This window comes from Rhinolophus sinicus, chromosome 16 (genome assembly GCF_057876585.1).
Source record: "Rhinolophus sinicus isolate RSI-liver-muscle chromosome 16, RSI-T2T, whole genome shotgun sequence".
Lineage (NCBI taxonomy): Eukaryota > Metazoa > Chordata > Mammalia > Chiroptera > Rhinolophidae > Rhinolophus > Rhinolophus sinicus.
In genome coordinates, this window is record NC_142516.1 from 158321237 (window position 1) to 158333970 (window position 12734).

Here is a 12734-nt window from a genome sequence, read left to right on the forward strand (position 1 = left end):
ACCAAAAGGTCTACTTGTATACATTTTTTTAGCACTCTGGTATATATACACATGTATGTAGTGTGTTTAACTCAGTGTCTAGCTCGAGCTCCTATTTCAAGGTTTGTTGTATGGCTTGTTTTTGCATAAATGCAAAAATTTAAACTTCTTTATATATACATAGATTAGAATATTTATGAGTTTTAAAACCTAAATGAAAACTGTGGCATGAAAATCTCTACATAGTACAAAGAAAATAACTTATAACTTGGTATTTTTTAGAAGCTATCTTACCAAATAGGTTCTACTTCAATGGTTAAATAAATACAGATATAGGTAATGATAACTGCTATTAGGCTGTCAGAAAAAGAAATTACTGACAATATTCTGATGGAGAGATTTTAAATAAAACATTTTCCTGAAACAGGTCATTTCTTGTATTTTTTTCTTTCAACCATATATTTTGTGGAAAATTTCCATTATATTGTGTACTTTGAAAATAGAAATGCATATCATTTCAAGAATAAAGTCTGTAGTCAAGAAAAAAAAAACTGATTAGTTTTGGACACCTAGGAGTAACTTAGCATAAACATGAAGAATATTTCCCTAGAAATAAAGGAAATGGATTTGTACAATATAAAAATAAGTATTTTTATTTTAAAAAATTCATATTTGCAGACTCATTAGGAATTAGGTAAAATACATGGCCAAAGTTATATTTTTAAAAAGTGACTGGCTAAAAAGCTCAAGGAAACATTTAAGTACTTCCATGGAGCAGCAGAATAGAATCTCAATACAGAAATCCAAAACCCAGCAGGTGGCATCAAATGCTTCTGAAGCATTGGAAGCAGTGGGGAGCAAAACCTCAATGAGACAAACCACAGCTTTGCTAACAGTGCCCCAGGGTGTATCGGCAAATATAACTGAAATACCGACTTTCATAAAGTAGGCAAACTTTGTTTGCAGAACACACATTTCCTTTCATAACTATACCTAAGAATCTCTCCTAAGACAAAAGATAATAGTTTCCTCTGTGTCTTTGGCACACTGTTAAACATGACAGTGATTGGGAAGCGATAGATACCTGAAAATATAAGGAATAAAAATCTTTATTTGAAATCACAGAGGGTCACAAAATACCCAAATATAACTTCTAAAGTTAGTCTCACTTTACACTTTTATAGAAACAATGATAAATTACTTTTCCAAAGACTATATCAATAAACTTTTTCTTGACTACTTCACAGATATGGGGAAAGGAAGAGGTACATGCATTCCACTGAAAAACCATTTGTGAGAAACAGTGACCTTGAATAAAAACTATTTTGTGCTAAAAATACAGAGGATGCCAAAAAAATGTATGCACATTTTATGAAAGGAAAAAACTGTATTAAAATTACGCTGATGGTAACCACTTTGAGCACCTCTTGTAATTGCAGAAGTCCAACATGACTTGTATTCATCTTTAGTTACTGATATATATTGAGCGTTACAATTTTCATACAGTTCTTTTTTCCTTTCTTAAAATGTGTATTCATGTTTTTGGCACCCTCTGTATTTATATGAAGATGCAAATAAAATATTCCCATCCTTTTATTGTAACTATTACATTCCACTGTGGAAATACAGGTATCCTATTTCTCCCATTTCATATCAAACATATAATCAGTGCTCTTAGTTTCTTTACAACACTTCTAAAATTATAATATGCAAATGGTTCACCCAAAATCTTACTAAAATTCAACATAATTGAGGACGGTGAGATCTCAATTTCTAAATTTCTAACAAGTTCCCTGTTGATTTCAAAGCCGACCTCTCTCTAGACTACTCTGAAGAGAAAGGTCTTAGCATAGAGTTTTCCAATGGAAATACTAGAGCACACAGGAGAGTCCCCAACTGATGGCAGGTTTGCCTACCCTATTGATCTCATTTGTTCTCAGTGTTTCTGGGTGACGCTTGAGGCAGCCAGAGTCAGGGTCGTTCTCTTCCAGCTACACTGAGTTTTATCCATATTTTATTAACACTAACATCATATGTATTTTGGCATGAAAAAGGTTTAGATACACCACTTTGCCTAGTGTATGACTTAGTACCAAACATACCATTTTTAAAAAATTCTTTAAAATTAAAATGAGTAGTTCTCTAAAAGCCCAGCTTCTTGAATATATTGAAGTCACTAAAAATATATGTGAATATTTTTTCTTCTTCTTGATTACCAAATGCATTTTAAGAGTGTGTAACTTCGAAATCCATCTATTTCCAATATTCTATATGGTTCCAATTATATCTTAAAAATCCATTTGGGCATATAAAATTTGTATAATTGATTACTTTTGAGGTTTTTTTTAAATATTAAAGACACTTTTCTTTTATTAAATGGTTGTCTTTTAAATGATTAAATTAATATTCCTTCAATCAGATAGTAACATCTTCTGCAATGGAGATGAAAGACAGAATCTCCCAAATCACCAATGCTTAGTTAAAGCTTTATGAAGACAGTCACAGGAATACCTGTTGTAGAATTTCATTTAAATAAAAAAAAACAAAAGGAGGAAAATATTTCATCCTGTTAGAAGTTAGAAAATAATTTTCCTTGGGACATAGTGGCTGAAAGGGAGCACTGAGAGACATCTACGCTGCGGGTAGCATTCAATTTTATGATCTGAGTAGTGCGTTTAGGTTGTAAAAAAATCAGTATAATGTATTCTTATGTGTACTTTTCTGCATTAATAATAACATTTTAAACATATAAGTAATCATATTTTTTCAAGATTTATTTTTGGAGTTTTTCTGAGATTCTTTTTTATTTAAAATCTTTTAATTTCTATTTTATTGATTCTATATCATGCATGGTTGTTGCTCTTTACCAGCTATCGTATATGCTATTTTGAGCAATTTCTAATGGAAATTTTCTGTATAATATTTAACGGTAAAGGATCACTCAAAAGTTGGACGGATAATTGTATGTTTGTGTTGGAATATCTAGGTGTGTATGGTGCGTATGCTCAGTGAAGGACAAAATATAGACAATTTTATTTAGCAAATTCTAATTATAACCCTTAAACCTGCTGAGAGGGTAGGTTGCAACTATATATTTAGTGTTATGCTTTAAAAAAACAAACAAACAAACAAACAAAGAACGTGGAATGCGTTCCTAAATCATTCTTTCCACAAACAGGTTTGATTCCAGATAGAGAATTGCACAACTGAGAACTTTCTGGCTGAAGAAATGGCTGTTTCATCATGCAGAACATCCTGATAATCAGAATTATAAATCACTGGAAGATAGCTTGGCTTTGAATCATTGATACTCTACTACAAAATACACCCTTTAGTCATGATAATGAGATCCACTGAACACTCTAGGCCTTGTATGAACATACACTTAAAACCACCTTTTCCTGACTTTCACTATGGTAATCAGACATAGAACTGAAATATGTTTCTGGCATCTAAAGCTGCTTTACCCTGATTAAGAAAAATAGCTTTTCTAAAATGTCTATTTATGAATATTTGTCAACAACCATTTTCCCCTTTATTCTAAGGGAGGGGTTTGTAGTAAATAAATGAAATTAGCATTTGTTACAGTAAACAGGAAATATTTTACCTTAAGTACGAGTGAATATATAAATAACCCCAGTCACTTGTCCAATAACAATACAAAATTAATTAATTTTATGGAGAATTTGTTTAAAAATAGTCAGCCCAACTCCTTATGCTGAAACTTAGATTTGAAGGACACAAAGGAACTATTTTTCCCAGAAAAAAATCATTCAATGGATCTGGAGTAATTCATCCATATTTTCTTTCTCATTTGCATTTTTGAGAGGTTTGTGCTTTCTGGAAAGATTGCCTTGAATAAGAGTTCTGAGAAGTAGGTAGAAATACATGTAAGTTTCATAAAACACCACAGTATCTAGGAGTAGGTAGATTTTATTCATTCATTCTTGGTAAAGTTCTGAAATTATATTTTTGCCTTCAAAATTATCAGGGGTTGTCGGCTGAATGATGGCCTCCCGAAGATTTTAACATCCTTATCTCAGGAACCTGTAAATATGTTATATGTGGGAAAAGGGACTTTACAGATATAATTAAATTAATAATCTTAAATGGCGTGATTATTCTGGCTTATCCAGGTGGACCTACGGTAAATCACAAGAGGGAGACAGTAAAGTTAAGGTCAGCTCTTCAAGATATGAGGTTGGAAGCAGTAATAAGAGGAAAGAAGATGCCACACTGTCTGGCTTTAAAGATGGAGATGAGAGGGAGGGGTGAGGAAATATGAGCCAAGGAATCTAGATGCTGGGATAGAGAAGAATCAGATTCTCACCTAAGCCTCCAGAAAAAAGCAGCCCTTGACCTTAGGCCAATGAATTTGATTTCAGAATTTCAGTGTCCAGAATTGTAAGACAATAAATTTGTCTTGCTTTAAGACACTAAATTTGTGATAATTTGTTACAGCAGCAATAAGAAGCTAATACACATGGCAAACAGTAACTCATAACTCCCTACCATGCCAATGCAGTTATTTACTCTTTCATTTATTATATAACTCCACTGTCAGAATACACTATACTTGTAATTCTTTATGTAAAAGGCAATATTTTCTTCTAGATTTCTAATTGAATCCTGTGGTGACCAGGCTTTAGCCCTTTTTATGTCTCCATATGTGGAAGATACGCATGATGTTTGCACTACATCTCCTTAGGTTACAATTGATTTATTTCAGTTAGTGGTACTGAAAATTCTGTATGGACTCAGGCTCATTTTGCCTTGTCAGTCTCTCTCCTGAAGTGACTATTGTTCATCTTTCTGCATTTGTTCTGGGTCCTTTTTTGATACCTGGATCAAACCCAATATACACTTAAGTCACTGAACTTAACATTCATGCAGAACGAACTGCTAGTGGCAACCCTGAAATGGAGCGCAGCAGCCAGAAAATAAATATCCCAGCTGCCAATATTTCAGGTGAATACATGTGGATTTCATTGTGGAATTTGCTCAGATTTGGGAAGGAACAACTTCTATAACCTATAACAAATTTCAAAAGGCATCTCGTTTTGGCTTTTAACCTTGTCCTGTCTCATTCTCACCACGCACATACTCCTACTTCCTGTGATCACTTCTCAACTTCTTGCACTAAGATTTTGTCTCAGGCTCTGCTTGCAGGGAAACCTAGATTAACATAACAGGATAATGTCAACAGTTTTGAATACAGCAGTGTTCAAAGATTTCTTGGATGATTTGCATTTCAAAAACAACTGATTAATGACAAGGATTTAAAATACATTTTAAGAATTGTCGTGATTTTGTTTGGTACTTTGAATTTTATTCCATAATGATGATTTTTTCCTTCTGCATGCATGTATTTAACATTAACAAGAAGTATCATTAGCATGCTGGTAAATCTTCTCCAGTATATCCACAATGAAAGATATTTCTAAAATGTGGTTATTAAATGGTTGCTCCAGTATTATGAGTTATTTTTTGGATAGGCATTACATGAATTTTATTTAAAAAATGTTTTATAAATGAATAATCCAATTGTCACTAACACATGACATTTACTTAAAGGCCACCTTGTCTTAACCATTCCTTTAACTAAAAGAAAAGAATAGTACACAACATTAAAAGATTAGTTCTGATCTTAGATGTAATGCACACATTTTATACTGTGAACAGGCAGTGCTAAATTGACACTCTTATAGTAACACATATTATGTTCAAAAAAGTATTATTTATTTTTATCTTACTTTTTAAAAATAAATAAATATTTGATGACTACATGAGACCTTTCAATGCTTTCTTAAAAAAAATAAGCCAAAAAAGCAAAAAGCTGTGAATATAAATGTGTGTTTGTACTTACAGTGTGCATATATATATATATATATAGTTGTGTGTGTATGTGTACTATATATATACATATATATGTATTACACATATAGTACATAATAGTATATATATTTACTATATATAGTATATATACTGTATATATATATGTAGTATTTTATATATATAGTATTTTCATATGTACAGCACAAAAATTGTTGAATCATTCTACTGGGACAGTTCAAATTACAAATAGGAGTACAAATACTTTGCTGGAATCTTTAATCATAGAAACTTACTTTACTTTTAAACATGCATACAATAAATTAGTCAGGTATTACCTATGATTCTTCTAAGAACTAAAAATATGATATGTATATTTATTTTTTTATATTTAATTCATGATAATACTTTTTCATTTATTTTCTCCAACTTTTAATGTCAGTATGGTTGGGAACAAACTGTTTTGGCCACATTTTGTTGTAGAAAAATATGAAGGCACTTGAGTTTTGAACATTTTATGCAAATCCCAATATCTTGGGATTTTTTTCTAGGTAAATATGGACACAAATCTTTATCATCGAATCCTGATAATGTTACATGGTTTAATGGGGGATGGACGATTTTCCATAGAAAGGTATCCTTTTTTTGGAAAGTGTGTCTTTTAAATCTGTAGATACAATACCCTTATGCTTCAGTATAAGAAATTTTACCTTTTATTACATACTTCCTTTTTTTTCTCAGCCATTCATTATCATTATTTCACTTGAGATATACGTGTGTGTTTAATAATTTGTGTTTTGCTTAATCTTAGCTAATCTTTATAAATTCCTTAGTATTGTATATTTTCCACAATTATTGTTTGAAGTAATGGAAATTATGTCTCCTTATAATTTTTTCAATGTAATCATTTTCTTTCTCTCATCTGATTATTTCCAGAGCACTACTGGCTAAACTTCACTGACTTCTGTTGTCTTAGCTCTATTCTTTGAAAACCTACCATCTTGAATTTCTATGATATTAAAATAAGTATTTGTTTATAAACTTAACTTGTTTTGTGGAGTAAATTTTGTTTCATTTTCCATTTTTGATTCTTTACCCATCTTATTAATGCTGTTGTGTAGGTCCCATGCGAGTCTTTGTAGTTGTCAGTCTCCATTGAATATGTAGCATTTATTCTAAACCATGCATTTGTAAGAGTATAGAAAAGATCATCTCATGGAGTGAACTCAGGATGCACATCATTTAAATTTTGCTTCGTTGACACCCAACACAATCTCACAAATACTCTGCCTTGTGGGTATATGTAATTTACTTCTATCCAGCCAGATTTTTGTGTGGGTCAGAGTGAAGGACCAGTATGTTACAGATCCTTAATATGATTTTCTAATACTTCAGTTCCTTTTACCAGGAAATTTAGCTGGCAAACTAATTACTACTTATTGTTTTCTCCCCAATATATCACAGAGACAGACAAACACATTTAGATGTTTTTTTGGTTCGTTGGCTGGTAGGTGGTTGGTTGGTGGTTGCTGGGTTGTTTTGGATTGGTTTTGTTTGGTCTGATTGCTTAAACGTCATATACATTTCCTTACTGAATCTGATCTCATTTGCAATTTCACGTTTTCAACTTAGAATTTCAGTTGACGATTTAGCTTTGCCTTAACAAACCAGCTAGTTTCCATAACTTCCTTATTTTTTCTGGTTTGCTGTTCATTCAACAACAACAAAAAAACTCTCAGAACTGAATTTAGAGTTATAGATGACTTTTGGTTTCATATGAGTTTCTTTTTTCTTTTTTGTGATCCTTGTTGATCTGGGTTGTTTTCTGAGAAGATATGTCTTTAATTCAATATTATCATTGCATTTAATTAATTATTACCTATTTTCCATTTATCCTAAAATTCTATCTGATTATACATAAATCTCATTTTGCTTACATGAAATTAATTCTTAAGAGGTAACTGAAAAAGGACAGAAATTGTTAGCATATAGAATATTAACAAGTGTTACTAACATATTTTGTGTTTAAAGATTGATATATTTTCTTTATAAATTCCTAACAATGCTGATTATCATACTCTGCACTATCTATTAATCAATGGCTATAAAGTTTGTGGTGAATACTAAGTGTTTTAATTTAATAGAAAATCTTGTCATTTAAAAATTCTTCATGACAATTTCTCCAAATTATAAAGCTCTGAAAGGTGACAAAAACAAAACTGCTTTGGTGAAAAACTACAACACTGAGATTTTATTATTATTAAACCCAGTATTAACTATTATAAAGAATCTGTGATTACTTGGCATAGGAAATACTATATTTGTGCTCATGTGAGTCTATAACCTTTCCATTACATATTTATTTTTTCCCATCATAGTCAATACCATTTCAGGTATGGTCATTTATTTTTACTAAGCACCTACATTAAAAACGTTTTGCAACATAAAAGATGCTCCACATTATTTCAAATAGATTCTAATAAGTACTATACTTACTTGTACTTATGGTGTTTCATAATGCTCATGACTCCTTATGAAATAGTAATTTATTGTGGCACACAACTTGCTCACTGGTAAATTATTACGGTAGCAAGTGAAATATTTCACTTATACTGAGATTTTAAAACACAAAGAGATAACTTTTAACAATGTAGACCATCAAAAATGAAATAAGAATAATAAATAATTCAGATTTAATTATATAACTGTAAAGTTGATTTAAAAAGGTGGTTAATCATTTTTATTTTAATTCCGCAAAATACCATTAATATCCATTCTCTTTTCAACATAGAACAATAAGAGCTCAAAAGAAATGAAACTGCCAATGAGCATCTCAAAATACATAAAACCTTTGATGTTTTATCAGAATGACAGTTGGAAATTCTACACAATTTTTGAATTGAAGTAATCACATAGCCTTCCTCAAATTTATGGACATCAATTAAAGATATATATACATATATAGTGCCAGACGACAAATTCATATTCTGGAGTAATCATTAGTAAATGAGTGGTTGATAACATCTTTCAAAATTTTTCTCTACCGATGTGTCTAGCCTTCCATTTGTGATTATTGTGTACATTCTTCCCTACATATTGTACCTGAAAAATACCAAAGTGTGACCTCAGAAGACTTGCATTCTTTTCCTTTTTTTTTATTCTTTTCTGAAAACTGTACCATCAGATAGATGGATAGAAAGACAGACAGAAATAGATATAGATATTTAGATCAACTTAATATCAATTTTCCTAAATGTATAGAATTACTTTCTCTCTTGTTCACTTCTTTGCAGTGAATAACCTGTTCACTGTTGGACAATGACACTTCTGAATAAAATCATTCTCTAATGATGTTGAGATATCTGTTGTAAAGAGCAAAACTGACCACTGAATTTGGTGAGATTGAGGCAGTTGGTGACCTTCATAGAAAAGTTTAAATGCAATCCTCATTATAAAAGCCTGGTAGGAATCATTACAACAAATATGGGGTAAGGAAGAGTAATATCTGATAGAAATTATCCTCTAATGTTATTTTGAACTGACTGAGTATCAGAGAAATAGGTTAGTAACCCAAAATAAAATGTGAATTTATGGGAATGGTTGTCTCATTTTTCAATTTTAATTTTATTTTATAGACTATGTATCTGCTGACCTTTTAAAATGAAATAGGTTAAGAGGAGGAGATTATTGATAGAGGAGAGAAGATGAAATAAAAACAAGAGTAAACAGAAAAGTAACTATAAGAATACCTGCACTGTTTAAGTATTGGTCAAAGAAATTACCACCTGCTGCCACAATGACACTTCCAAAAATCTCAGTGTTAATATGATGATTCCTCCCCTCCCAACCCATGCTCTGTCAAGCTTTCTGCACCACACAATTGCTCAGGATCTCAGTATATGGAAGCTACATAATCTTGCAACTACACCATATATATTATAAAGCTCCTAAAATCACTACTATGTTCTAAAAGAAGAAAGATGGAGAAGGCATATTGCCTTTCAAGTACCTTTGTCCAAATCACTTTTACTAGCAATCCGGTTACACATTCTCTCTTAAATTAAAGGGTGATTGTGAAAGAAAGCAAACACATGAAATATATGGTAAACACTTCTATTCTCCATCACAATAAAAAGGTCCAAGACATAGCAAAGTAATTAAACCTAGATTAGAGCTGAACACTTTTATCTGTTGTAAAATAAGAGAAAACAGAGTGCATTGGAAACAGAAACAGGTAATATGGTGATCTGCAGTTAGGAAGTTACCATTTGATTGCTTTTATAATATCTATAAAACAATAGTAGTAGGGAGTGTAATTTTGAGGGAAAAGGAAAGAGGGAAGTGAATTGATTGGTGACATGAGTAAGGATGCTAGGTACTGGTGAGTATCCAGTCGAGATTTATGATAAGAAATGTATACAAGACTAACCATCATGGTAAGAAGTACTGATACAAGCATATGGGAGAGGGTCACTGTGTCAATAATTATGGTAGGGACAGAATGACAAATGCATTCAGGGCATAAGTAAATAAATTAATTCATCAATATAATTTAGGACTCAAGTTGAATATGTATGGAAATATGAATATGTGGACATGACATTTAAAGAAAAGTAATGAGGTCACCAAATTAGAAAACACACATGTGTTAAATAATTGCTGTATTGAAGAAATAATTGCTGAATTAGAAATGATTTATGTGAAAATATAGGTAGCTTTGGACAGAACTGAAAATTTTGAAATCAAGATTTTAAAGATGTGCTGTTATTAGAAAAGATCTGACTTAACACTTTGCGTACGCATCACGAGAATCTTCGTTTTTTCTGAGCCATGCATTAAGGACGGATAACGAGAATTTCAAAAGATTGGGCAGAGAGCAGTGAGAGGCCAAGACGGAGGTGAGACGAGTGGTGATAGGGAACCAGCTGTGAAAGTGCCTATGCAGCGGGCCCCCAAGGAAGACAATTCGGCCAGGCTCTCGGGAGATTTGGCCACACATCATCTGGAGCCCATAGTGGGAAGAGGAAAGAAAAAATATCACACACGGGTGTGTAAAATGTGCGCATCAAAAAAAGTGAGAAGTGAAACTTGGTACATATGCAATTTTTGGCCGTGTCCCACTGCACAAAGGAAGCTGCTTTCTGCAGTATCACACCAGGAGGGATTACTAACATCGTAGGTGAGTAAATCCTAAAAAATTCCATAGAAAAATAATAAATGACATAGAAGCATTTACGCTTTAAAGAGAAGAGTGCATTTTAAAGTAGTTTCTTTTAAAAACCTGCCAGAACAGAGGGGTATGAGGGATTTAAACCCCGCCATACGCAATGTGTAAAAGCACAGCCATGAAATTCAGTGGCTAAAATTAAGTGGACAGACACAATTGTAGAAATTGAGAAGATCAAGGAATTTAAAGCCTAAATTGTTGTATGGATAATCTGTATAAAACATGACATTATAAAGATTTCAATGTCATCTATTAGTGATATTGAGTCAAGTAATAGAATATTCAGGGAATATGGGAAAGCAACCGAGTTGTATTGTTCCAAGGCGTGTGTTTCAAAATAACTGTTTTACTTTGTTTTGTTTCTTTCCGAGAGACAAGGCAAAAGAGAAAAGGAACTATAGAGTTACAATGAGAATAGAGAAAATGGTTCATTTTCTACAGTATTCATGGTTGATGGGTATGGACAGAAAAACAAAGAAAAATTGTCTGAGAGAGACTTCAAGAGAAATATGACCCTTTCACAAACCGAACCTTTGGTTAGAAGAGAACAAAGGATTTAGAGGAGAGGAGTTTTAGGATATACAGAATTTTACTCTTTGAAGACTTTGAAATCCAGAGGACAACAATGGAAAAATGGTAGTAAGTTCAGCTAATGGATGATGACTTAGAAAATTATGCTGTTTTTTATTTTTATTTTATTTTTTATTTTTGCAGCTGACCTAAAAAGGAAGGTGATCCATTACGGGATTAATTTTGACAGTCTCTCATGGTCCTGCCAGAAGGTTGGAAGTGTGTATGGTTGTCTATGTTTTAGTTTGATAAATAGTCATTGGTTAATGATCATCTCTCATCCTATTCCCAACACCAGGTTTTTAGATATTGATGAATAGAAACAGGAAGCCTAGAAATATCCACATACTGTACTGATATTTCCTTCATCAATCATTTATTCACTTGAAACTGAAATATAAACTGATCAGCCAATTACCCAACAATCAATAAAAGAGAAATATACCTCATAGTTAAAGACAGTGATATCCTTTCTAAAAATCAGCTGTCACCGGAGCCCGAATAGCCACTGCGATTGATCTGAAAATGAGAAATTATTCTCTGCTTTTTCTGTCTGACTTATTTCGCTCCACATTACACTCTCAAGATCCATCCATGTTGCCACAAATGTTCCTATATCATCTTTTCTTACCGCTGAATAGTATTCCATTGTGCATATATACCACAACTTCTTTATCCATTCATCTATCGAAGGACATTTTGTTTGTTTCCATGTCTTGGCCACCGTAAATAAAGCTGCAACGAACATTGGAGCACATGTGTCTTTATGCATAAATGTTTTCAGATTTTTTGGGTAGATACCCAGGAGAGGGATTGCTGGGTCATATGTAATTCTATTCGTAATTTTTTGAGAAACCTCCACACTGCCTTCCATAACGGCTGCTCCAGTCTGCATTTCCACCAACAGTGGGAGATGAGGGTAAGGGGGATCAGATATATGGTGATGGAAGGAGAACTGACTCTGGGTGGTGAACATACAATGGGGTTTATAGATGATGTAATACAGAATTGTACACCTGAAATCTATGTCATTTTACTAACAATTGTCACCCCAATAAATTTAAAAAATACATTAAAAAAAAATGAGAAATTATTTAGGTTTTGCTGAAGCATGTCACCTAACGTA